The sequence below is a fragment of the Rhinatrema bivittatum genome, chromosome 11 (assembly GCF_901001135.1).
Source record: "Rhinatrema bivittatum chromosome 11, aRhiBiv1.1, whole genome shotgun sequence".
Classification (NCBI taxonomy): Eukaryota; Metazoa; Chordata; class Amphibia; order Gymnophiona; family Rhinatrematidae; genus Rhinatrema; species Rhinatrema bivittatum.
In genome coordinates, this window is record NC_042625.1 from 10,361,369 (window position 1) to 10,385,703 (window position 24,335).

General features: G+C 40.0%; 1 protein-coding gene and 1 long non-coding RNA gene across 3 annotated transcripts in view; one reads left to right on the forward strand and one right to left on the reverse strand.

The window, feature by feature from the left end:
* The window catches only part of TTC28 (tetratricopeptide repeat domain 28), a 2,190,403-nt gene that overhangs the window by 2,041,364 nt on the left and 124,704 nt on the right, over positions 1 to 24,335 (forward strand). The window lies entirely within an intron of this gene.
* On the reverse strand, positions 13,353 to 23,230 carry LOC115073559. Its single transcript, XR_003852048.1, has 4 exons — positions 23,100 to 23,230; positions 22,179 to 22,400; positions 17,598 to 17,703; positions 13,353 to 13,483 (listed from the first exon to the last, which is right to left on the reverse strand). It is a non-coding gene; the product is annotated as an uncharacterized LOC115073559 (long non-coding RNA).

Consider the following 24,335-nt stretch of genomic DNA (forward strand, 5'->3'; position numbering starts at 1 on the left):
CTTAAGTTTCTGAATGGGTGTATTCTAATTTGTCTCCTGCAGTTCTGATTTGCCTGGGAAATGTAATTGTTGGGGCTCCAATTGAGCAGGAAAGCCGACAGGATGCACCCTGATAACTTTCACTGCCCAGTCAGAACCTAATATATTCTAGAGATGTGCATTCATTTTAAGCAAATGAGCAAAATACAACAAATGAGGCCATTTTTAGCTCAAATGAATGGAATGAACCAAAAATTAGCCTTAGACAAAAATAGCCAAAAATTGATGGGATTTTTTATTACTCTCATATTGGTCCAGTTAAAGATATATCACTACCTAAGAAGATTCCACTTTGTGGACTGATTCTGCTACTAGATCTCGTCACTATAAGAGTTTGGGACAAGATAGAAAGGAACACAGAGCTAAAACTAACCAAAAAATAGAGTAATTGAACACAGCAGTTAAGAGCAAGTAAGTTGTCCTGCCATTTTAAGATCAGTGAGAAGAGAGACCAGTCTATGTAAGGCTGTCCTGATTAACCCCATGCTCTTTCAGTCAACCTACCTGGAGTTCTCATCATCTTGACCACAGAATTCCAACCCATGGATGTACTCTGTACATATCCCATGCCTGGTATATTCTCATGTTCCAAAAATGTTTCCATCTCCTCCTTGAAAACATTTCCAGTACTGACTATATTTCTGCTATTGACTTTGGCACTTTTTACCATTTTCCAACCACATTCTTTGTAAAGAAATTCTGCCTTGCCTAATTGATAATCCTTCCTTTGGATTCAGTTTGACTTCTTGAATCTTTATTTTAAATTAGTAACCATCTTAACACAGTTTATGTGATTGAATCAATTTCTTTCCTTTCCTTTCCAGACCATGTACACCTCCAAGAGCTCACTACCACCCATTCTTCTACTGTGAATTATTTTTACCTCAGTTGCAGAGGTCAAGTAAGGTTCATATTTACGCAATTCATATACACATTTCCTTACATAATTTTGTTTTGCTGAATGCAGCTTTTCTGTTTTAGTAATACACCTAGAAAAGAGCAGAGTTTCTAGTGTTATTATATTTCACCTAGATTGTAAGGCCTTTGGGGAAGAGACCTACCCTCCCTCTCTACTGTATATTACTGGTAGAACTGTTTATCCTAGAATAACTCTGTTGTGTACGTAAGAACATAAGAAATGCCATACTGAGTCAGGCCAAGGGTCCATCAAGCCCAGTATCCTGTTTCCAACAGTGGCCAATCCAAGTCACAAGTACCCAAACATTAAATATATCCCAATCTACTAATGCTGGCGAAAAGCAGTGGCTATTCCCTGTTGATTACTAGAAGTTTATGGACTTCTCCTCCAGGAACCTATCGAAATCTTTTGTAAACCCAGCTATACTAACTGCCTTAAGCACATCTTCTGGCAATGACAAGTCAAAATGGCAAGACAGTCAAAATCACAGACCCTATGACTGTGCTATTAATCTGAAGCTCAACATGGAATCACCCAAGGGACGGGTGTACCCCCTCTCCGTGGCAGAGAATAAAGCCATGTCCGAATATATTCAGGAAAACCTCCAAAAAGGCTTCATAACACCTTCCAAGTCTTTGATTTGTTTTAAATGTGCTACTTGCTAACTTCATGGAGTGCCCCCTAGTCCTTGTATTATCCAGAAGAGTAAATAATTGATTAACATTTTTCCATTCAAAACATTTCTTGATTTTGTCGACCTCTAGCCCCCTTCAGTTGTCTCTTCTCCAAGCTGAACAACCTTAACCTCTTCAGCCTTTTCTCATAGGGGTTGCCCTTCTCTGTACTTTCTCCAGTGCAACTGTATTTTTTTTTTAGATGTGGCTACCAGTATTCAAGGTGTGGTCTCATCATGGAGCGATAGAGGCATTATAATATCCTCTATTTTATTTTCCATTCTCTTCCTAATAATTCCTAACATTCTGTTTGCTTTTTTGACCGCCACAGCACACTGAACTGATGATTTCAATCTAAAATGTTGTGTCCGTCACTTTCCGACGTCTCCGCTCCGCCCACCTTACCTCGTTGGCGACTCCCTCCGGGGTTGATGGAAGCCTAGCTGCTGCGGCATCTCCAGTCCGTCTTCCTCCGGCATCCCCGGACCGGCTCGACGCTGCAAGCCGCCATGTTGACCAGATGCCTAAGGGTGCGCGCGCGGCCCGACTGATGTACCAGCATTGGCGCGAACCTCAGAGGCGTCCCCCTGAGATGACGTCATCAGCTCCAGATATTTTCGCTAATAAGACAAGTTAGCAAGGGGATTCACTACCTCCGGGTATTGTTGCGGATGGAATTCGCTCTCCGCAAACCTAGCTACTCTGCCTCCTCGGACTTCACTAGAGGTACTCGCTCCTCGAGGGCCCACTTCCTGGACCAGCTCCTGAATACCACTTCTGCTAAGAAGTCATCGCTGCTTACAACATTAGTCTTAGCCTGTCTTATCAATGTCTTACATTTAACTTGCCAATGTTTATGCATTATCTTATTTTCTTCTGTTGGATCCTTCTTCCAATTTTTGAATGAAGATCTTTTGGCTAAAATAGCTTCTTTCACCTCCCCTTTTAACTATGCCGGTAATCATTTTCCCTTCTTTCCACCTTTTTTAATGTGGGATGACCACACCTCTTGCACACTTTTTACCTTTGTAGCTGCTCCTTTCAGTTTTTTCTAACTATATTTCTCATTTTATCAAAGTTTCCCTTTTGAAAGTTTAGCACGAGAGCCGTGGATTTGCTTACTGTCCCCCTTCCCGTCATTAATTCAAATAATAAAAAGACTAGGGGGCACTCCATGAAGTTAGCATGTGGCACATTTAAAACTAATCGGAGAAAGTTCTTTTTCACTCAACGCACAATTAAACTCTGGAATTTGTTGCCAAAGGATGTGGTTAGTGCAGTTAGTGTAGCTGTGTTTAAAAAAGGATTGGATAAGTTCTTGGAGGAGAAGTCCATTACCTGCTATTAATTGAGTTGACTTAGAAAATAGCCACTGCTATTACTAGCAATGGTAATATGGAATAGACTTAGTTTTTGGGTACATGCCAGGTTCTTATGGCCTGGATCAGCCACTTTTGGAAAGAGGATGCTGGGCTTGATGGACCCTTGGTCTGACCCAGTATGGCATGTTCTTATGTTCTTAACCTCTTCAAAAATGAAGATTTGTGAGGCAAGACGTCCCTTGGGTAAATCCATGCTGGTTGAGGTCAATTAAACCATTTCTTTCTATGTGCTCTGTATTTTTGATCTTTAGAATAGTTTCCACTGTTTTTCCCAATTCTGAAGTCAGGCCCAAATGTCTATAGTTTCTTGGATCACCCCGGATCCCTTTTTAAATATTGGGGTTACATTTGTTATCCTCCAGTCTTCAGGTACAATGGATGATTTTAATGATAGATTACAAATTTTAACTAATGGATCTGAAATTTCATTTTTTAGTTCCTTCAGAACCCTGGGATGCATACCATCCAGTCCAGATGATTTGCTACTCTTTAGCTTGTCAGTCTGGCCTACTACATCTTCCATGTTCACCATGATTTGGTTCAGTTCATCTGACTCATCCCCCTTGAAAACCATCTCCAGAACTGGTATCTCCCTAACATCTTCTTTAGTAAACATAGAAGTAAAGAATTAATTTAGTCTTTCTTCAATGGTCTTTTCTTCCCTAAGAACCTGTTTAACCTCTTGATCCTCTAACAGTCCAGCCGACTTTCTCATAGGTTTCCTGCTTCAGTTATATTAAAAGTTTTTATTATGAGTTTTTGTCTCTATGGCCAACTTCATTTCAAATTCTCCCTTAGCTTCCCTTATCAAGGGGAAGGGGGACAGTAACTTGACAATGCTTATGCTTTTTCCTATTTTCTTCAGATGGATCCTCCTTCCAACTTTTGAAGGATTTTTTTTTTTTTTGGCTAAAATAACCTCACCTTTTAACCATGCCAGTAATCGTTTTGCGTTCCTTTCAACTTTCTTAAAGTGTGGAGTACATCTGGACTGCGCTTCTAAAATGGTATTTTTAAACAATGTCCACACCTTTGCAGCTGCATCTTTCAGGTTTTTCTAACTATTTTCATCATTTTATCAGTTTCCCTTTAAACATTTAGTGTTAGAGCTCTAGATTTACATATTATCCCTCTTCCAGTTGTTAGTTCAAATTTGATCAAGTTATGATCACTATTGCCAAGTGGCCACACTACCATTACCTCTTTCACCAAATCCTGCTTTCCATTAAGAATTAGATCTAAAATTGCTCCCTTTCTTGTTGCTTCCTGAACCAATTGTTCCATGAAGCTGTTTATTCCATCCAGGAACTTTATGTCTCTAGCATGTCCTGATGTTACATTTACCCAATCAATATTGGGGTAATTGAAATCTCCCGTTATTACTGCACTGCCAAATTGGTTAGCTTCCCTGATTTCTCTTAGCATTTTATTGTCTGTCTCAACATTTTGACCAGGTGGACGGTAGTATACTCTTATCACTGTACTCTTAACCAACACACATGGGATTTCTACCCATATAGATTCTACTGTGCATTAGGTCTCTTTTATGATCTTTATCCTGTAGGACTCTATGCCCTTCCGGACATAAAGCGCCACACCCCTACCAAATTGATCCTCCCTCTCATTGCAATATAATTTGTATCCTGATATAGCACTGTCCCATTGGTTATCCTCCTCCTACCAGGTCTCTGAGATGACAATTATGTCTATCTCATCAGTTACTGCTTTACACGCTAACTCTCCCATCTTACTTCTTAGACTTCTGGCATTAGCATACAGAGATTTCAAAGTGTGTTTTTTGTTTTTATTATCAACCTGCTTTTCATTTGATAGGGATAATTTGGAATCCTGTAGCTCAGTTGATTCTTTAATTACAGGCACATGGACTACTTTTGCTTTTATTGGAACCTCTCTGTTGGGATGCCCGAACTCTCCTGTTTTATTAGTATCCTTCAAAGATACCTTACTCCGAACCATGCAATGCTGAGTAACTGTCTGCTTTCCCCCTGTTCTAGTTTAAAAGGTGTTCTATCTCCTTTTTAAAAGTTAGCACCAGCAGCCTGGTTCCACTCTGGTTAAGGTGGAGCCTGACCTATCAGAAAAGTCTTGGTTACTGTGTTGAAAAGAACATAAGAAATTGCCATGCTGGTTCAGACCAAGGGTCCATCAAGCCCAGCATCCTATTTCCAACAGAGACCAAACCAGGCCACAAGAACCTGGCAATTACCCAAACACTAAGACGATCCCATGCTACTGATGCAATTAATAGCAGTGGTTATTCCCTAAATCAACTTGATTAACAGCCGTTAATGGACTTCTCCTCCAAGAACTTATCCAAACCTATTTTTGAACCCAGCTACACTAATTGCACTAACCACGTCCTCTGGCAACAAATTCCAGAGATTTATTGTGCGTTGAGTGAAAAAGAATTTTCTCCGATTAGTCTTAAATGTGCTACTTACTAATTAATGAAATGCCCCCTAGTCCTTCTATTATTTGAAAGTGTAAATAACCGATTCACATCTACTCGTTCAAGACCTCTCATGATCTTAAAGACCTCTCTCATATCCCCCCTCAGCCGTCTCTTCTCCAAGCTGTATTACTTTATCTAGTCGCTGCTGCAAGTCGAGACCCAGAGCAACAGACATACCAGAAATTGGCATTTCACATTGGAAGAATGGTGGATTTAATTGGTTTTTTTTTATTTGTTTTAGCAATATTGCACATATATCTTTATTTATTGAGTAGGTTCTCGCACTTCATTGGAAAGGTGAGATGCTTAATAAACCTGTCTCATCATTCCTCTGAAAAGTGGCATTGCATCAAGTAAGTACTTCAGTTCTGTAGCCTCTGTATCAGCATGGCATGACTCTGGAAACAGACAATATAAGCTTATTAAATTTGTAAGCCCCCAAAGCTAAGACTGGAACTACTGGCACTAAATAACCATGCAGGCCTTAGAAGAAAGTGACAGAAGGTCGATTTGCATGCCTTCATAATAAACACATGCTTTAAATGTTAAATCCAGACAGTGATAAAGGGCTCTGACAGTTTAGTATGTGTCTTGGGGCAACTAGTTTTGCAGGAGCAGTACTTGAAATGTCGAGTGCTGAGAAAATAGGTGGATAAAGGAAAGGTTTTTATCACCTCTGGCTTCAGATCTACCCAGGGTCCCTGAGTAAGATGAACTTGGTTATCAAATAATCCACAGTGCATAAACCAATGCTTTCCAATAGGCTAGTGGCAGTGAAACAAGATTGAGTAAGGACTTAGCTGGCATTGGATTGCTTTCACCCGTGAGGATGCCAGTCATTTTTGTTTCCAACTAAAGTCGATAGTATAGCACCACTTGGCTTGTATAACTGCAACAAATTCCATTGATCGGCATTGCATTGGTCTGTTAGCTTGGAAATGAATATGCATATAAAATTTTCAATGCATTGCAGGGTCCTTAGAAGGCATTTGCCATTCATGGTGATATCTTGCCACAATAGGAATCATAATGGTCTAAACGACAGGGAACTGTCTTATTCTATCTTAACTTCAGGCTGCCAGAAAGTGGAGAATGGCAGTACACATCTGTTTGTCTGGTAATGAGATAGCTCAGCAAAACAGGAAAGGCAGCACAATTTTTCCAAAGTGCAATACAGTCTCTGTAAGAACATAAGACCATGCTATACTGGGTCAGACCAAGGGTCCATCAAGCCCAGCATCCTGTTTCCAACAGTGGCCAAACCAGGCCATAAGAACATGGCAATTACCCAAAAACTAAGTCTATCCCATGCTTATATGCTTATATAGCAGTGGCTATATAATTAACTTAATTAATAGCAGGTTATGGACTTCTCCTCCAAGAACTTATCCAATCCTTTTTTAAACCCAGCTACACTAACTGCACTAACCACATCCTATGGCAACAAATTCCAGAGTTTAATTGTGCGTTGAGTGAAAAAACTTTCTCCAATTAGTCTTAAATGTGCCACATGCTAACTTCTTAGAGTGCACCCTAGTCCTTCTATGATCCGAAAGAGTAAATAAACAATTCACATTTTACCTGTTCTAGACCTCTCATGGTTTTAAGCACCTCTATCATATCCCCCCTCAGCCGTCTCTTCTCCAAGCTGAAAAGTCCTAACCTCTTTAGTCTTTCCTCATAAGGGAGCTGTTCCATCCCCTTTATCATTTTGGTCGCCCTTCTCTGTACCTTCTCCATCATAACTATATCTTTTATGAGATGCGGCGAACAGAATTATACACAGTACTCAAGGTATGGTCTCACCATGGAGCGATACAGAGGCATTATGACATTTTGCGTTTTATTCACCATTCCCTTTCTGATAATTCCCAACATTCTGTTTGCTTTTTTGACTACCACAGCACATTGAACTGGCAATTTCAATGTGTTATCCACTATGACGCCTAGATCTCTTTCTTGGGTGGTAGCTCCTAATATGGAACCTAACATTGTGTAACTATAGCATGGATTATTTTTCCCTATATGCACCACCTTACACTTATCCGCATGTAAATTATAGTGACAGTGTCACACCAATGTCCCTTTGCTGTAACAGTGTATGACTGGAAGCATTTGAATAAAATGATTTCATTTTTTTCTTTTTTCTTTTGTTAAGTATCCATGCTATACTGACTCGATCATTGTCATCTTCTAGTGCCATTCACCAAAGTTATATTTCTTTCCACTGACCAATGCTCATGAGTTGGTCTCAGTAAAATTCCACACAGTGCAGGACCATCCTCAAGCAATGGACAGACCAAAAGGTATTGCATGCTCTGCCTTTGACATACTGTAATTGTAGGTCTCAGATTTGTTAGAGCATTTCACTATCGGGCCGATACAGTAAAAACGCGGGAGAGTGGGCGAGCACCCGCTCTCCTGTGTGTGCAATTCAGTATTTTAATTTATTAAAATTAGGCCCGGCGGTAAAAAGAGGCACTAGGGACACTACCGTGTCCCTAGTGCCTCTTTTTTGATGGAAGCGGCGGCTGTCAGTGGGTTTGCAGCCGACGCTCAATTTTGCCGGCGTTGGTTCTCGAGCCCACTGGCAGCCACGGGTTCGGAAACCGGACGCCGGCAAAATTGAGCGTCCGGTTTTCCACCCGCCAGCCACGAGCCCATTTTAAATGTTTTACTTTTTTAAACTTTCGGGACCTCCAACTTAATATCGCCATGATGTTAAGTCCGAGGGTGCACAGAAAAGCAGTTTTTACTGCTTTTCTGTGCACTTTCCCGGTGCCTGGAGAAATTAGCGCCTACCTTTGGGTAGGCGCTAATTTCTGAAAGCAAAATGTGCGGCTTGGCTGCACATTTTGCTTTCTGAATTGCACGGGAATACCTAATAGGGCCATCAACATGCATTTTGGACGTGCTATTACCCCTTACTGAATAAGGGGTAAAGCTAGCGCATCCAAAACGCGTGTCCTAATGCCGGCTAACAGTGCGCTCTGTCGGAGCACACTGTACTGTATCGGCCTGTATGTCAGCTCAGAAACAGAAGTTATTTAGGACATTTCAGGATTCCCATTCCTCCACCACCTCTGCAGAAAGTGCTCAGTAGCTTGGATACCTATGCTAATGCTGGCAACAAGATTTCCAAATTTCCTGTCATGATAGTTTAGTGCTGGACTAAACTGTTGTAATGGACACCACATTTATTCAATAGTCAAATTATACATGCAAAAGAATATAATTCCCATAGTAATTGCATGATAAATAGAAAGGTATAACTGCTATAAATGCATTTATGACTTTTGTTCCACGCAATAATCTAGCTGCTATAATTTTCCAGTCTTTCAGATTCAGATAAGGGTGTACAATTACTCCACTGAATTAAGCAGTATTAGCAGAGGACGCATGCATCTTCTGGATAGTTAGTGATTAGTGAGTTGGATCAAAAAGCTTACAGCAAAACCTAATGTGTAATCCTTTTCTCTATCACTAATGAAAGATGATGCTCTCTTCCAAAGATAATGCTGATACTGAAAAATGGAAATGTAAAGCTGACTGGTGGATGCACTAGTGGCAGTGCTGCTCTGCAGAGGATCTGGATTTGACTCCTGGACCCAGGTTCTGATCCTCTTGCCAGCTTAGGGCTGACTGTATTGTGAAGTCCGTGTTGAAATCCCCTTGGAGTGAAGAACACCTAGCCATCATGCATCAACAAAACCTACTGGTTGGCCATGATTTCTGATGAGGACCATTGTTGCAACAGCTAGGTTGGGGAGGGAGCCATCCTGGAAGCTGTGTTACAAAGCTCCCGTGTTGACAAACCTTAGGTGATTGTGTGTGCCTGAGCCAGTTGAAACTGCATGACTATAAGATGAAAAAAAGAGTAAAAAAAACCAAAAACCATTTGGTAACATAGTAGATGACAGCAGATAAAGCCCAACTGGTCCACCCAGTCTGATTCTCTACCACTGTGAATAAATAAACATTTCAGTTTCCATTCTTACACCAACATTAGGTCCCCCACCCTGCTACCCTAACCTCTTAACCCTGTTCCCAAACATATGTAAATTGTGCCACAGTACCAGTTTTCAGGCATCCAAACCCCCTCTCCAACAAAAAACAAATTCCTCATGTTTCCTCTGAAGCTAACAAAGTAGATGAAGATAATGGTAAGTAAGGACCAATTGGCCTAGCTACTCTGTTAAGGATACATTGCAGGTGTCAGCTGTAGAGGGTTGACCATCTATAGCAGTGAGTCTCACCCAGTGTGTCCCACTGCCCCAGTGGTGCTTCCCTCCCTCTCCTCCATCGCAGTAAGTAATAAAATAAAAAAATTGAGGAAAGGTAGGTTAGGTTTAGGGGTTGGGGAAGGAAGGTTAGGCAGGGGGTTAGGGAAGTTCCTCCCAGTCCCCTCCTTAATTGGAGTGAACTGGGAGGGAATTGGGGAAGGCCTGATTGCGTCGCCACATGTAGTTTGCAAAAATTCACACACCCACACACCCCTTGCGTGCACCTCCTGCACAAGCGAGCGCAGATTGCCTAGTCCTAGACTACCTCCTATCCCACTCTTGGAAAAAGTGATGCCCTAGTCCAGTCTCCCACCAGAGAACCTCCACCAGCTGTCAGTGAGGGCCTACAGGCTTGCCCCATAGGCTGCATCAACCTCACCACAGCAGCAAGTTGTAGCTAATAACCCCCAAATTACACCACTTTTTTCAACTATTTGAGTATATACTGTAGCTCAACCAGTCAAGAAGTTAAGATTGGTTATTTTGCTAGTCTTTGAGCACTATGATCCTAAGCAATCAGCTAATCAGGATGCAGGGATCATGTTCTACAACAGTTTTACAATCTGTGCCACCGTGTGCTATTTTCCCTGTGCCAGACTCAATATATCCATATTTACTTAAGCTACAAAATAGCAAATACTACCTTAGCTAATTACAAGAGACCTTGAAAAAAATGACACGTTTTGGTTGGAATTTTGAAAAAAAACACCCCACATGTCTCTTCTAGTGAAAGCAATAAGGAAGCATCTTAGAGATCCTTACATGAGCAGTTGGTGTGGATGGGCAGACTAAATAGAGCGCATGATCTTTTCCTGCTGTCATGACCTGTTTCTAATTTTACAGAAGTTTGAATCATGACGCTTAGAGATGTGACTATGAATGTGTAGGAATGCGTACTCCAGTAGATATGGGGAGAGGGAAAAACCCTTCAACTGCTTTTCTTTATGTTTCTTTTTAAATGACATTTTTATTAGGTAATTTATCTTTAAATAACTGGAGTACTGTGCTTCAAAGTCCATGCTTTAAAAGCCCACGTAGAGATATTTTAACTAGACTGGGCATAGTGTAGGTCACATTGATCATGAGATCTTGGGTACAATGAACTTGCTCTCGAGTATCAGTTCTTTAAAAAAAAACAAAGGTTGAAAGCCTAATGATTGATTGACATGACTGCTCATATATTTACCATGTATCCAATTTTCAAAGCATTTTAGCCATGTTTGTTTATTTAAAAGTTCTTCTAAATTGTCTTCCTGAACTCAAAAGATCGCCCAAGGCAGTGTACTATCACTATAAACAAAAACAGCAAATATGCAAAGCAAATTAATCAACAACCAAAAATAAACACAAGTCTGACCCCCATGAGTCATCAGCCACACCAGAAAATGATTCCGTGCTACACAGAAATGCAGGCGCCCATGACTACTACCTCTTCTCAGCAGCAGGAAAGAAGCAGTCAATGGATTTCTGAAAGGTTTCCCCCTTCAATGTGTCTGAAAGCCCATTTATTGCTCCTGGGGTTGGTGGGGGGGGAAGCATGCACCTAAATGATATTTTAACATTTTTGTGCATACTTTTAAAGCTAAAGGCTACTCAGTGAAAACAAATGCAAGTGACCATGGAATCTTGCACGGTGAAAGCTACTTGTGCTCTTTCACTGTGAGAATTGGTGCAAAACAGACTAAAAGTATGTGCAGTCTTTGTCCCAGTGTGAAAGGTTTTTAAATTACCACCTATATGTGTTCACTTTTCTGTGTATGAAACTGCAAAATCGTGAAGACAGCCACCAGGAAGGACAGATTTTAATTGCAAACATAAAGTCAAGTCGTTTTAATTCATTAATTTTTTGTTTGTATTCTTTCCTGGGGAGATAGCTGAACACACAGTCTATAAATTCAGTACTTTAAAAAAAAAAAAATATATATATATATATATTTATTTTATTTATTTATTTAAAATACTTTTGATATACCGATACTCAAGACTAGTGTCTTATCGTACCGGTTTACATTGAAACAAGGGGTAACCGATTAACTAGGAAGATAAAGTTACAATGAACAGGGGATTTACAGGGTGGGAGAGTAGAGAGCAAAAGCATACGATTAACATAATAAATAGTAACATAGTTAAGTGTAACATAACACAGTTTAACATAGGAACGAATGTAGCAAGCTTAGATCATAGCTTAATCTTTAGGTCTATAAAATTGCGGGTACGAAGAAGGAGGAGGAAGGGGCGGAAGCTTAGACAATAGTTTAATCTTAAGGTCTATAAAATATCCGGGTACGAAAGAAGGAGGAGGAAGGGGCATATCTGTGACAAAGGAGAGCATAGATGTGCTGTTTGTAGGGTGTCCATTAAGAGAAGGCTTGTGTGAACAGCCATGTTTTAAGTTTCGTTTTGAATGAAATCGGGCATATATATAGATAGATACATCTTTACATGCAAGACATAACCTTTTTATTTTTGTTTTTAATTGTGCAGACTAAATATAGTCCTCTAGGATGCAAAATTGTATGGCATTGCAGTTTGGTAGTTTGGGACCTTATTGTTTGCCATGTACCAGATGGTGTTTCATGGAATCAAAGTAGTCTGGTGCCTGGATTGTGTGTTAGGCACTTCAGTGCCCCATTTGACACTTAGTAGTCCATTGGGAAAATGTCTAACCTAGGGTAGTCCAATTTTGAGATCCTATTTGCATTATAATGCATTCAACCAATAGGACTGCTCCACTGATTTACTTCCCCCTTGACTATATTTTGGTAGTGTCAGCATTTGCAGTTGGACTGTCACGGCAGGCTATGGGGAAACATTTCCTGTGGTACTTTATATAATAACAAAATGTTAGATCTTTACAGCTGTTTACATACTGTTATTCTGGGACATCATGCAGAACCCTTCCTATTCAGCAGGTCATCCACTATTTTATGTAAATAGGCATTTTACAATAATTCACATCACCGCTACTCTTTAAAAGAACCCCTCCCCCCACAGCCGTCTCATTCCTTATGGCAATTCTTGCATACTGTAATTGTATAAATCTGCTGTAACAAGCTGTCTTTATAATTAATTCATTGTCTCCAGGCCCATTTATGATTTGTATAATGAGTCCCCCTGTCCCTTCCTTTCTTTCTCTAATGATGACTCTTGCCTTCCTAAAACAAGCCCTGGGTTTTTCACAAGTGTGTTAAATCCCAGGTCCTTGATACGCAGCTGCTAGATGAGTGTTACCACTAGAGAGCAGAATCACACTATGGAATAGAGAAATGCAAGCTGTTAGATGGATTTGGTGCTAGACAGAATACAGCTGTGTACAGTATTTTCCCCCTGTTCTTTGAATACGTATATTTCAAGCAAAAGGTCCAAGATCATAAATCAACAAATGCAAAAGACCAAAAAGATTATCCCCATTACACAAGGCTTGATAATTACATGAACAACTGTCTTTGCCTAGCAGAAAAAATATTAAGCAATCAGGCCAAAGATTATGAAAAGCATGATAGATTAATGTTTCACCTTAGATGATGTTATACTAATGTTAGATTTAAATGTTGTGGTAAAAGGAAAAGCACCTACTTGGTTGCTTTCTTGAAGCTTAGCTGGCTGTCCTTTGCTTTAAGAAGACAACGTCACTTTCCTGTCTGTTAAAGAAGTTCATCTCATCTCCAAAAGGATAAACTGTTTTGTTTTTTTTCTCAAAGCCTCCACATCAGCTGGTGGAAAATATTATGCCAGTAGGAAATAAGTAAGAAATATTTGCATTGAAATGCTTAGTGAAATGCAATGGTAAAATGAATTGAGGCAGTTTCAGCTAGCAATGCCATTCACGATCCATGGCAAAACAGTAATCCACACACACACGGGCTCAATTGCAGGCACCAACTAGATCAGCTCTGCTGGGTTTAGTTAAGCGCCAATACCCTTCTGTTGGCCGAGCTGGTTTTTGGGATATCCATAATGAATATTCATGAGCTGTATTTGCATGAACTTGGTCTGAGAAACAGGTTAATTTACTTAGCTTGATTACCTGGGAAACCAGACCTGTTTGCAAAGGGTGCAATTCTTACTGATACTGTAACTCCACCCCCAGTCCTGCCTCCTCAGAAAAAATGTTTTTTGACTTTTAACACAAAAACCTCAGGGGTTTCATTATCAAGCTAACTATGCTATTAGTTATATCAATTGATAGTGATAGAAGCAGCTAATTCAATTATTCAATTTAATAAAGTAATTTTCAAATATATGACAGCAATTTACCAAATCAAAGATCCTTCCACAGTAGTACATAGCAGGTCTGATCCTGTGATTTTTCTTGCTCTTGTCATGCCATGCTTTCAGTATTGTCCAGTATGTCCATTGGAGGCCAAATGCCTGGGCAAAGGTTTACAGGGCCAGTTCAAGTATGAAGCGTATTAGGGACCTATGCAAACTTTATTTTGTGCCCCTCGACCCAATATATTTTCAGTTCCATAGGACCCCCACATCTTGAGATTTTGATAATTAAACTCCACAATCATGACCCTACTACCCTTTCTTCCTTTTCTGAAATCAAAGAGGAGGAAAATGCCTGTATTCTCTCCAAATTCACTAGTTGTTCCTCTAACAACATAACATAAGAAATGTCTTACTGGGTCCATCAAGCCCTGTTTTCTGTTTCCAAATGTGGCCAATCCAGGTCATGAGTATCTGGCAAGATCCCAAACAATAAATAGATCCCATGCTGCTAATACACAGAGATAAATAACGTCTTCCCCATGTCTACTTGGTTAATAACAGTTTATAACCAGCTAAGCTAACACCTTTAGCACATCCTCTGGCAATAAATTCCTGAGCTTTCTTGTGCGTTGAATGAAAAAGAATGTTCTGCGATTTGTTCTAAATGTGCTATTTACTAACTTCATGGATTGTCCCATAATCTTTGAACTTTTTTTGAAAGAGTAAATAATGAATCCACATTTACCCATTCTATTTCATTCATGATTTTTTATAGGCCTCTATCATAGCCCTCTTCAGCAGTCTCTTCTTCAAGCTGAACAGTTCTAAACTCTTTAGCCTTTCCTCATAGGAAAGTCGTTCCATCCCCTTTATCATTTGGGTCACCCTTCTTTGTACCTTTTCCAGTTCCACTATATATTTTTTGAGATGTGGTGACCAGAATTGCAGGCAGTACTCTAGGTGCGGTCTCACCATGGAACGTTACAGACATATTATGACATGCTCTGTTTTATTCTCCATTCCTTTCCTAAGAATGCCTAACATTTTGTTTGCTTTTTTGATCACTACTACGCACTAGAAATATAGAAATATGATGGCAGAAAAAAATCATATGGCTCATCTAGTCAGCTAATTTGTCCATAAAATTTTTTTAAACTCTTTATTTATAGAACAAGCAGACAAAACAACAAAGGCTCCTGATAATGTACATTACATATAATATATGTACAAAGTGTATGCATCCATTCTATTATGACCCCATAATATAAGCAATAGTGCATTCATCACATATGATTAACTATAATCCAACCTCCCATTACCAGTACATAAATACTCATCTCCCCTCAGGATCAATAATTCTCGTCTCCAGATATTGCCAGTAGGGGCCTCAAATCTTATCATTAAAAAAACCCTTTATGCTTGAGCAAGGTTAATTTCTCTATTAGCACTATATCATGCACTTGTTTATACCAATGGCGAATCAGTGGAGCTAATTTCCAGTGAATGGCAATTGTGAAACATGCTGCATGGATTAGATGGTTATACAATTTGCACTGATGCTCGTGTCCTCCCATATCCTCAATAAGCACATCACTGGCAGGAGGTGCACAGGCTGGCCCAAGATTTCGTCCATCCTGGATTCGACTATATTCCAGAAATTTTCCACTAAAGCACTTGACCATACATTTATATATGCTCCCACTTCCCCATACCCCTTGCCAGCAAAGTCTGGATGCTAGCGGGAAAAATTTAGCATAAAAAATGGGCATCTATAAGTTTTCCATACCAACCTATACATTATCTCAACTCTCCAACAGCATATAGAGACTTTATATGCACTCTTTTCTAAATTCCTACCCAGTCCCTCTGTGTGAGATGCAACCAAAACTCTTCATTCCATTGATTTATCAAGGCAATCATGGGCTCCCACTCCTCATAAGTTTAAAGTGATAGCTCAATACAGTGGGTATATAATCTTACACCGTTCCTCTACTTGCAATAATACTTGCTCCACTCATGGGTATTTTCCCCCGACTTGGATAGGTAAGCCCTGATCCTATCAAATATTTCCCTTGACTCTTCCCTCAAAGCAAATTCTCTCTTCAAAAACATGTCAACTTGCCTCATCCCACTTTTGTCCAAGAAATCTCAACCCTCATATTCCACCAATCAATCTCAGGATGGAATGTATGTTATAACCGGCGGCTCGCTCACAGGTTGGCCTCATAAGCCATCTCACTCACCCCCATCGACTGCCAAGATGTGATGGCCCTTCTATGTGGCTACACGCCACTGACCTGCACCGAGATGTGGCATCCAGAATGCCACCATTTCTCCAGTCTCTGTACCATGCCACCTCCTAGGGCACACACACACATGCACTTGCTTCAGTCTTAAGGGCCTTGCGGCAGGAAACAGCCCTTGGCGCAACCTGATGATGTCAGCGAACTCACATTACTTAAGCCAACCCTGGATGCCCTTCAGACACCTCAACAAAAGGTCTTCTGTGTGCCTTTTGCCTCAGTGCAAGTTGCTTTTCCGGCAGTCCTGTCTTTATTGTGCTCTTGCCTTTTCTGTGCCTTGCCCTTGCCTCGTCCATGTCTTACCCTGTCTGTTGTCTTGTCTTGTTCATGGTCCCTGCCTCATCCCATCCTCCTTGGCTTAACTACTCAGATTCTGACTGGCTTGGACCTTGACCTTTCCTGATCATTGCCTGGACCTTACCTTCTGCTTTGGACATGACCTTGCCTTGTCTACCACCTGTCCTGACCTCTGGATTGCCCACCATGCCTGCAGTGTGCCCCAACCACCGCCTGACTTTGAACTCTCATTCTTGGCATGCCCCAGGGTTCCACCTAAGACCTGTGTCCACCAGAACTCAAGTGCTCCACCTGCAGGGGAGGCAGCTGATATAGGCAAAGCTCCATCATAGGGCTTGTCTGCCAGCTGGTGGTGTGAGCCTAGTGCGCTTGCTTGCTAGGTGATGTCAATCACACCACAACATCAAGGGTTCACTATTCCTGCAGCCATTACAACATGGCAGTAGAAATATTAGGGTTATCATTCAGCACTGCTAGAGGTGTATGCATGCCCAGAGGAATAGCCAAATACTTACATAGCATATGTCATATCTTGACCGTATGTGCAGTGATTGGGCTAGACTATAACATATACTGAACTTGCAGAAAAGAGGTTATCAAAGAATTTCACAGGCAGCTTGATAGGGTAAATGCTGGGATAACTATAACAGCCTTGACAGTATGTTCATCTTTAGAATTCCAATTCATCCCGCCCACAAAATCATGAGCCTACACCTTTTCTGCAAATCCTCAAAAACCTTATTGCACACAGACACATAATTTGTTTTATAAATATCAGACCACTTCGTTAAGAATAAGATTCCCAAATATTTGAACCCCTTCCCTGGCCAGCTGAAAGTGTGACAAACACTCTGGTAAGGAAGGTTCATCAGTTCCCCCACTAAAAAAAACAGCTTGGAATTTTGGTAGTTGATCTTATAGCCAGACACTGACAGCCGAGGAACAGACTTATTAAATTGAGATAAAAACAGTAACACATCATCTGCACGCAAAGAGATCTTGTGAGACTTACCATCGAATGAGAAACTAGTGATGATCTTATCCAACCAAAGCACTTCAATAGATAAATCACAAAGAAGGGGGAACAGAGGGCAATCCTGTCTCGTGTCTTGCCTAATCTGGAATGGGCCAGACAAAAAAACCATTAATCAGCACCCTCGCTGTGGGCTGCGAATACAGTGCCCAGATCCAACTCTGAAATTCCTGGTTGAAAACATAAGATTGGACCACTGTAAATAGGAAGGGCCAACTTAGCCTCAGTGAACAATGATGCCAAAAGGCCTGGATATGCCTCTGAGCCAAAGAAATAATATGAAAGACCCTTGACAAAGCCCATTTGATCTTCCCTGACCAACTGAGGTATTATATACCTGAGTCTTAATTGCAATACCTTTGCCAATATTTTGATATCTGCATTTTAAAAGGAAGGATCCAGTTCATCCCTTCCTTTTTTGTGTAACTGTACAATAGTAGCTTCTGTCAATCTGTGTGGAATGGTCGGATGTTCTCTTAAATGCTTAAACACATTAGAAGAACCATGTCCAAGAAAAATTTCTTATAGAAATCCACATGAAAACTGCCGGGGCTCTTACCGATTGGGAGAAGTGTAACCACACTTTACAACTCAGTAGGTGCAATAGAAGCTCTCAATTTCTCATTTTGCTCAAGTCATTTTAGGTAAATTCACTGTTTCCAAATACTTATCTAGAGCCTCCTGAGTACAAGAATCATTCCCTGCTTATAAATTTGCAAAGTAAGACCTAAAGGCATCATTAGTATCCTGGAGGTTACTACACACTCTCCCATTTGTAGTGTGAATAGAGGTGATCAATGTACTTCTAATTTGTGTTTTTAAGAGACTAGTCAATAATTTTCCTGTTTTGTTACCATGCTCATAGAAGTTTTGGCAAATAAAATGCATGGATTTCTCAAGCTGGTCTGTTTGCAACATCTCAGGCTCACACTGGCATGTTATTAATTTTGTTTGGAACAACTATGTTTATGCTGCGGCTCCAATTTAATTTCTCTTTCTAGTGAATTTTCCCTAGCCATTCTGGTCTGTTTAAAGTGACCAGTGAATCCTATAATTTTGCTCCTTAGAACCACTTTAAGAGCCTTCCAAAGAACCACTGGATTATGGACCTCTGCAGCACGAATTTCTTTACACTCTTTAATCACCTAGATAATCATATCTGTGAATTCTCTGTGGCCTAAGACTAAGAGGTTAAGCTGTCAATCATGCTCTGCTGTTAGGGTTTGTTTATGGCCATCACATTTGGACTATGGGCTGATATATGGCAGATCAGAAGATCAGCATCTGTAACTTTGTGTGGTAAGACCTCTGAACATAAGCAGAGATCCAGGCAGCTATAAGAATTATGCACAGTGGCATAGTAAGTGTAATCTCTTCTACATGGGAATCTCCCCCTCTAAACATCCATCAGCCCCAATTCTTGTTCCTTATTATGTTTGACTGCCCCTTTAATCTGACCAGCTTCCCAAACTGTCCTGGTGACCATACAACCAGATGGGTTTGTAGGTTATCCACAATCAGGTCGATTTTAAAAGTGTTACTTGTGCAAAACGGCCACATACGTGTGTTGCGGGCCTCACATGAGCAATGCGCATTTTAAGAAGCTGCGAAGTATGCTCATACATACCCATGAGTGCATCAAGAAGAAGGAGGGGGGGGGGGCAGAAAAGGGGCGGTACATGGGTGTCCTTGGGTGGGCCAAGACTTATGCACATAAGTCCGCATTTTAAAAATAGCTGACCATGGCGCATCAGCTTGTTACCTGTGTAATTTTACTTCTGATTCTGATGAAGAGCAAGTCTGGATATCTCGAGTTTTAGGGTGTTTGGCACAGCATGAGGGTTCAGGGTCAAGTGGGAGGCTTGCAGGATGAAGAACGTAGAGGGGTTTTAAAGACCTTGATATGAACTGGGCAAGCTGGTGGACTACTTTGAAAAACATTTTCCCTTGCGTGAGCATATTTTATAATCCGCTTGCATACTCGCATAAAAGTCGCTAAAACCCTAGTCAAAATACACTCAGGAGGTGGACAATGATATACACGTACTTGTGAGCACAATTTAAAATTGCAGCATCTCTCCACTCATGTGCCGATGCGCATTCCTTTTAAAATTACCCAGAATATATATATATATATGAGAAAAACATGCATTTTCTTGTTCTGTAATGTATGCATATTTATTTCAATGCTTATTCATGCAGATATCCTGAAAACCTGACTGGCAGTGGGGTTACCAGGACAGGTTTTGGAAGACCTGGGTTAGAGGACACCTCAAAGAAATCTCTGAAATTAAGATCATAATAATCAATTATTAAAGATTTTTCCTCTTCTGAGAACATAAGAACATGGCATACTGGGTCAGACCAAGGGTCCATCAAGCCCAGCATCCTGTTTCCAACAGTGGCCAATCCAGGCCATAAGAACCTGGCAAGTACCCAAAAACTAAGTCTATTCCATGTTACTGTTGCTAGTAATAGCAGTGGCTATTTTCTAAATCAACTTAATTAATAGGAGGTAATGGGCTTCTCCTCCAAGAACTTATCCAATCCTTTTTTAAACACAGCTACACTAACTGCACTAACCACATCCTTTGTTCGTTGCGTGAAAAAGAACTTTCTCCGATTAGTTTTAAATGTGCCCCATGCTAACTTCATGGAGTGCCCCCTAGTCTTTCTATTATCCGAAAGAGTAAAAAACCGATTCACATCTACCCGTTCTAGACCTCTCATGATTTTAAACACCTCTATCATATCCCCCCTCAGCTGTCTCTTCTCCAAGCTGAACAGTCCTAACCTCTTTAGTCTTTCCTCATAGGGGAGCTGTTCCATCCCCTTTATCATTTTGGTCGCCCTTCTCTATACCTTCTCGATCGCAATTATACCTTTTTTGAGATGTGGCGACCAGAATTGTACACAGTATTTTAGTGTTGCCCATGGGCAGCATTTAAATCTGTCCTACTCAAAGCTGAGATAGCCCCTTTATCTGTTTTCTTTACTCGAGATAATGGAGAATGTTAAAAAGTATAGGCTAAATTGGATGAACACTTATTTTTACTTAGTAGGTGTAAAGCTTTTCAAAATTGGTTCCACAAATGATAATTATGCAGAATAATGGGTTGTTGCTTGCCAGTGGGACTTCATTTCAAATTGGAACTATGTTGTACCTCGTGAGTACCACTAGGATAGTCCTTGCATGCCATAGGTCAGCTGTGTTATGAAAAACTTGAGGCCTGCTGGTTATGATAAGGGCAGAAACCGACAGAGGAAAAACAGTCTCTACTGTTAATACTAATGTACATATTTGTGCTTTCTTGTTTAAAAGGTAACAGTGGGCCAGAGACCAATTGTTCATGTTTTTTATGCTGATGGAGGCTGTGAACATTTATTACTAGAGAGCTAATAGTGAGGACATCTTTCAAACACATGTATTGGCATGTATACGGGTATATGGCCCATGCAGATATATGTTTATGTTTATTAGAATTTAGATATTGCCTATACACAAAGAACAAATAAACATTAAAGACAGTGGACATAATTCATCAAAGGTAAAATATGCAGATATAACCCAGACACATATATGCAAGTATCCTTTAGTGTATACATGCAATGCATTGAATGTGCATACTTTTCCTACCTATTTTAAAAATATACTTGTGTATATTTTACATACAAAAGTAAAGTCAGACTTACTTGCATAAGTTGGAGAATTTCAAAACATGCACATGTAAATGAAAATAACTAGTTTACTAATTAGTCCACTAGTTCACCCAGTCTTTCTCCAGGTCTTCCTAGTTCTTCAGCCTGAATCGCCCCACCCAGTCAGCACTCAGCACTACACAATAAACATGTTTAATATCACATTCACCAGATAATTAGCAGGTGTAAAAAAATGCGACTGAGTTGGCAAATGTACAAGCGTAAGTGTTGGACCCACCCCAGAACATCACAAATGTGTGTGCATGAGAGTGAAAATACGTGCATATTTTCGACTTTTATAAAAGATGGATTACAGGAGTAGAGGCTACTTACGCACGTATACACCAGTTTTTTACACACGTCAAGTTTTGAAAATTCACCCCAATGTTTATTTGATTTCCACTGATCGCTAATTTGGTTTAAGAAGAAATATCTTTTGGGAAGAGGGGAGTTTGGTATTCACTGTTGGAGCCATAATGCTGACATAAGCAACCCAAATGCCAGCTATAACGGTGTACTTAATGTGATCATCTGCCTACTAGAAACTGCATTATGATCACCAGTATTTTCTAGATTTAAGAGATTTTTGTAGTTTTACAGATTAATATAAAAAGATGATAGAGTCTGATTGTGACTAAGCCTTGGTTTTACTGGTTTCAAAGTAAAAATTGCCCGTTTTTGTGGGATTAAAAAAATGCTGTTTTTAGGAGCTGCATTCAACCTTGGTCAAGGTCACATTTGAATGCCTGGATAGAATTAACTTTTTATTATTAGGATATTAGATGAAATTAGCAAGTTAAATGAATATTTCATGCCAAGCTGGAAAAGGGAGGAGTGAGTTAAATTACAGAGATCAATTACCTGAGGTGATAATTTGAAATAGCTATTTTAGATTATTATTTTTAATTTCCTTATATCATCAAAATTGATTGCATTTGTTTGGAAACAAGTGGCCATTCTTTCTTCATGCAAATAAAGGTGTGGATTACAGGAGGAGGCGAGGGTGCTGGATTTGACTGCGAATCTTGGAGAACCGATAGGCATCGCCAGCATACATGTCTAATATGTTCCCGGTTGAGACATCTGCAGTGATATTCAAATGAGAAAAAAAAAACATTTTACAAGGATCAAACATATCCATAAGTGATTAGGAGAAGGAAAAATGAAAGCAATTAAATGCAAGCTGTCTGACAAAGGAAACTCCTGGTAAAAAACTTTAAAGCTAATTACAAGATTTCCCAAGAGGTTTAAAAAACAAAGCAAAACAAAAACATTAGTGACATTACTCAAGTAACTGCCATCTCAGACAAGACCTTTTCCTTTTTTTCTTTGTATTTCCATTGGACTTTTTTTTTTTTGTTAGTTAATGAGATATGCAGTGACAGGGCTTTTATAGAACAGTTTATTACAGAGTTTAGCAAAAAAAATTCAGAAAGTTGTTTGATCAAAAATCCTCATACACTAGTTCTACAAAAATAACCATACACAAAAATGATAAAACAAAAACACAACAAATCAAGCACTTACATCAAAAGCATGAAACTGTAGTGAAGTTCTTGATGGAATAAAATATAGATAATGCACTGAAGGATAGGACACATTTCTTATTATTTCCCCCCCTATTAATCACTGGGTATATCTGTCTCGAGGTACTTAAATGCATTTCAGATAATGGAAAAAGTCACAGCAACATAAATTGTGACACTGAAATATCCTGTGAGAATACCAACCAATCAAGCATGTCTCTATCATAAATAAGTCATATAGTTATATACACCTTACCTTAAAGAGCTTAAAGTAGATACTTGAATAGGCGGAGGTTGAGTGACTTGCTTGAAGTGAGAATGGCTTGCAATGGAATGCTCAGGTCAGGTTTTGTATCTTTATGTTGCTATCACTAGCCTTCAGTACCAAATCAAATATATCTAGTAACCATGGGGGATGAAAATATACATTAGCATGGAATAGTAACCTCTTTGTTCCTTTTTTTTTATCTTATTTTAATATAATAAAATTGACTGGCTTTGCTCCTGCTAAATGCTTTAAATTCTTTGTTGAATCACCTCTGTTGTGTCACTGAAAGGGCTGAGTTACAAACATGAATAAGTTCACTCATAAAGGTTTTGAGTTTCTCTAAATACGTTTCTGGCCAGTTATCCTGCTGTGCTCTTGTAAAGTTGCAGTTTTCATTTTAAATTGAATAAAACAGCAGCATGAGGCTCCAGTTTCTCTACACAGAACAAGCTAATGCAATCTGCATTAAGCATTTTTTATATTAATAAGCTGTTTTGTATGCAGTGCAGCTCATTAAATTTTTCCCGAATTTGCCCAAATTTTTAAATAATCTCAGTAAGCATTTATTTATTTAAAGGTAGACTTTAAGCCACATGCGGGCGCCCATACGTGCATGTTTGTCGGTGCACGCACATGGACGTGCCAATTTTATAACATGCACGCATGTTATAAAATCCGCTACCCGCGTGCACATGAACGCATGATTTTATATCGACACGCGCATGTGGGGGGATTTTAGTAGCTGCGCGTGGTGACGCATTAGGGCCTATTCCCTGTTCCCTCCCAGTTCACCTCAGTAAAGGAGCGGACTTCCTAAACCCCTACCTAACCTTCCTCCCTTTTACCCTATGAGCCCCAACCTGTAAAACCTTGCCAACTATCCTAAATTTTTTTATTTTACTACTTACTCGCAGTCCATAGCAGCAGCAAGTTACACAGTTGTGAGCAACACTGACTTAATGTTCTGGCCCACCTATGCTCCACCCATGCCCCGCCCTGGCCTGCCCCTATTTGTAAAACCTTTCCAGTGCACATACTGGGAAATACATGCGTGGCTGTGGGCCTCTTAAAATCCGTGTGGCCTGCACACGTCCCAGTCACACGTGTATCTCCAGATTTGCCATTCATAGGGCTTTTAAAATTTGCCCTTTGGTTATTTATTTGAAGATAAATCGCTTAAAACAAAGTGATTGACACATTACCTATATTGTGTATGTTAAATAT